Here is a 4285-nt window from a genome sequence, read left to right as displayed (position 1 = left end):
CCCCGCTGCCTCGCGCCGCCAGAGCCACGCGAAGCAGCCGCGGGTCGCCGGGAGCCCGCCCCCGCCACGGGTCGCCGGGAGCCGCTGGCCGCCGGAGCCGCGCCCTTGGTCGCGGGCCGCCGTTCCTCCCGCTCCTTTCGCGGACTACACACTACCTACCGTTTTGCGTTCAGAATGTTGGCCCTCTTAGACTCTGTTTCACATTTGCCAGTGTTTGCGTGTTTCAACCAAAGGGATTGAGCAATTTCACCAGTAAGACGTATAAATGCCCAACAGAGGTGAATTTTCTGAGTAATACGGTCCTTCTATCAGAGGTGAATTTTCTGAGTCATGCTTCATGATGTCTAATATTTACTGTCTTTGTACCAACTATCTTCAAGAAAGTCATATGGTCCAGATAAAAAATTCCTATTCACCTAGACTTAAATTTGATCAAAGTTATTTCTCACCAGAGGCATAAGGGTTTTCTACCAAACCTTCTCACCCTTCCTAAGTATCCAGGTATAATTTTATTCTGTGGTTGGCGATGTGCTATCCACGGTATGATAATGGTAAGTTAACCTTGACATTTTGCCAGGATTGATGTACGCTTCAGCAAATTCTGGATATTAATGTTGGTGTTGTTGTGTAGGTTCTAGAAGCATTTCTTGCTCCAGGATCTGAATTGTGGTTGTTTAATGAGGTGGAAGAGAAGAAGAGGGAGAAAAACTGACTGATGATAGTATGGATATTTTTGGACTAACAAACATTAAATTGTACACAAAGAAGGGAATGTTCTCATCAGGTGGCACTTAGAAAGCTTGCCTCTTGAGACCTTTGATTCTGTGAGTATATGCTCCATCGTAGAGATAAATAAATTGCTCTGAACTTTTCTGTTCAAACAATTATTATTTTTATGAATCAGCCAATGTGGTCCAAAATGGCAAGTCAGCATTGCCCTGCATTTCTTCTACTCAAGTTTACCTGTGCTGAAGCTACCAATGCTAACTTTGGAACCACAAATTTTGATTCTTGCAGATGAGTTGGTGGAGGACTCCATTGTACAATTAGATTCATGGTGCTTAGCTACACTTCTTCTAATTCATGACGTTCATGCGAGCAACAAGCAGCCTGGCTGTGACATACTATATAACTGACAGTGCGCAGGTAACCCAAACGTCTTCCGTTGAAGGAGTCAAAATCACATCTACGTCACAATGGCTTTTCTCACAGCTCCTGGATTCGGGAGATGTAGCATGCACTGGAGAAATCGATAACAATCAGTGAAATACTGGACTCGAGAACAATAAACCTTGTATCTATCTCCAAATTCAGCGATTACGTTCTGTCAAATGAACTTGTTAGTATTTCATTAGCCATAGTGGCAGAAGACAACCAAATCGACAGTGTTTCTCGAGGAACTCTTCGCTGAGGAGGTACTATGTAAAATGTGACATGCTTTGAATTGTGCTTTAATAGTTCAAAATCATGCCTTTTCGACAATCTATGTCTACAGGCCACACTTCCCAGCTAACAATGACTTCAAGTATCTCTATTTAATGATGCACCATATGTTAGTTTATAAAGTTAACCACCGACTTGCCTTAGATCTCATCTGACCGTGGTAATCGTATGTTACAGGAAAACAAGGTGTGCATACGGTCTGCTGAGTTTTACCTGTACGGACAAGAGGAGTTGAGCTTCCTTGACATAATGGCCAGGGCTCGTGAGAGAGACGAGATTGTGACCGGCTCCGTTCGCCGCCGTCCGGGCAGCACGACCTTGCCGCCCCTCGCTCCTCGCCGCCATCAGCAACACCACGGCTGGACCTGCTGCCCCTCGCTCCTCGCCGCCGTCCGCAGCAACACCACGACCCTGCCGCCCTGTGGTCCTCGCCGCTGTCCGCAAGCCCGCCGGTCTAGCCGCCTCTTGGTGCCGGTCTTGGAGTTTGTTAACTGCATCGCACCGCCCTGCCGCTCTGAAGGTTTGTCGCCCGTAGAAATTTGAGGGAGATTCACTGCTTTGTTGCTTCAAAATATGTCAAATTAGGCCATCAATTCAAGTCAGACCAGTGAATACATTGGTTCCATACTGTTGCCTTTATACTAATTTTTGGAGTTGCACATGCCTCACACAGCATGCACATGCCTGATGGACTGAAACTTTACACCTCCTGCAGTTATGTGTCTTCTTCACTTAAATGCAAACAAGTTCAGATTAATCCTTTTTGGAGTTCGCCTCTTAATAAGTTTGGATTACGATGTACTTAGTTCTGTGTTGTCGAATGTAAACTGCGGATTCTGTAGACTACACCGCTCACCGATCTGTTATTTGCCTCACACAACACATCTACAAATTTACTGCCCCTTATTATGTCAAATTAGGGCCCAACAATTGCTTCAAATTAGGCCCCAACAACCCAACCAACCATACCTCCAATGAGCACATCGTAATATATCTGACATTCATACCATGTTGTTTACATACCATGCCGTTTCACATTGATTTCGCTTATTACATTGTGCCATGTTAATGAAAACATAACTCATGATCATCTGATACTGCCCTCAACTATGGTGATAAGCGAATTAGAAAATAAAAATTCATCTCAGCCATCATTGCTACCAGGCTCCTAAGCCATTGACCATCTCCTTTGCTTCTCTATCAATTGGTTTATGGTGCTGCTGAGGAGCTTTCATGATTCTGTGATATTCTTCGCAAGTAGATCAGGTGCAATGCTTTGGTTTCAAATGACCCTTCCCATTTTAGCAAAAGTTATTCATTACTTTGGTTCCGTAGTGCTAATGCTGGGGGCTTCTGTTCCTTCCTCTGTTTTGTTTTAACATTTCTGCTGATGAAACGCAGATGGGCAAGCACAATCCAGATGCACATATGTTCATGTCAGGAATCATTCTCCGTTTACGGACCTAACCAACACATCTACAATTGGGAATGAAAATCAGGACCCGCAACAAAATAGCAGTCAGTCTGTGTATGCCCAAATATCTGTTGAGAAAGAATCAGCATCCCTGCACTGGCGTCGTGTAAACCTCCAACAGAAGATTCCTTCAGCTGGGGATAGTGTTACCCATGATCCGGTGGCACGCACACATGCTTCTTCACTAGGGTCTGTGCAATGTACTGCTTTTAGCAACATAACCAGCACACATACAGATGGTATATTCACCCACTTCATATAAGATTGTATTGTTGCACCTATTACTATTGTTTATAAATTCATCTCCTATTTTATTGTAGGGTGTACATCTACAAGCTCTGCGAGTCATCGTCTCGAAGAAGTAAATGGTGGCCGAAAATTAAGAAGTGGCCGAAAATGCGGGACATGAACATTATCATTTCATGCCATATTAATTTTTCCTATACATCACAATAGGCGCAAAACAACCGTTTCCCGAATGAGAACGGAACATTTGTCTTTTCATGCCATGCAAAATATTCTTATAAATTTTTTATTTGAATAAGTGACTCTTAACTAGGATGAATGAGGAAATATATCTTTCAAGTGTATACGTGCAACGCGTTGCACGTACACGTTTACTAGTCCGATCAAACTACAAACCCTAGCTCAAATGGGGACGAAATGGGGAAGATAAAGGGTGTGGCAGCTCAAGTGAAACCCTTAAACAAAACAAAAACTCCGGATGAAGGCGATTTCGTCCTGGATCTACTCATCCACCGCTAAGAACTGCACGAATTAACACCCGAAATTATGTTCTACATGGAGGTCACGCCGGCGGGGGAAAAAATGATGCGAATTGCTGGAGACCATACCCGTCGTTCGCCGTCGCAACTACAGAGGGGTCGTGCCGAATGGCGCCGTGGCCGACGACGCTCGCCATCGCCCGAGCCTCTGATTCCCCTGCCGCACTGTAGCTTACGATTTACCTGCTGTCGTGGTTCTAAGTCTGACAGTAGAGTGGGGGGTAGGTATGGAGAGGCAAGGTCCTAGCTATGGAGAGGTTGTAAACACAAGAGATGTACGAGTTCAGGCCCTTCTCGGAGGAAGTAATAGCCCTACGTCTCGGAGCCCGGAGGCGGTCGAGTGGATTATGTGTATATGGATTACAGGGGTGCGAACCCTTCTGCCTGTGGAGGGGGGTGGCTTATATAGAGTGCGCCAGGACCCCTGCCAGCCCACGTAATGAAGGGTTTAAAGTACATTAAGTCTGGGGTGTTACTGGTAACGCCCCACATAAAGTGTCATAACTACCATAAAGTCTACTTAATTACAGACCGTTGCAGTGCAGAGTGCTTCTTGACCTTCTGGTGGTCGAGTGAGCCTTCA

At 45.1% G+C, this 4285-nt stretch overlaps 1 pseudogene; it reads left to right on the top strand.

Annotated features, from left to right (window-relative positions):
* LOC119339427 overlaps nucleotides 1-1986 on the top strand; it is a 4556-nt pseudogene extending 2570 nt beyond the window's left edge.
* The last annotated feature ends 2299 nt before the right edge of the window (nucleotides 1987-4285 follow it).

This window comes from Triticum dicoccoides, chromosome 7B (genome assembly GCF_002162155.2).
Source record: "Triticum dicoccoides isolate Atlit2015 ecotype Zavitan chromosome 7B, WEW_v2.0, whole genome shotgun sequence".
Classification (NCBI taxonomy): Eukaryota; Viridiplantae; Streptophyta; class Magnoliopsida; order Poales; family Poaceae; genus Triticum; species Triticum dicoccoides.
The sequence above is the reverse complement of the archived record's forward strand: the minus strand, read 5'-3'. Positions and strand labels throughout refer to the sequence as shown.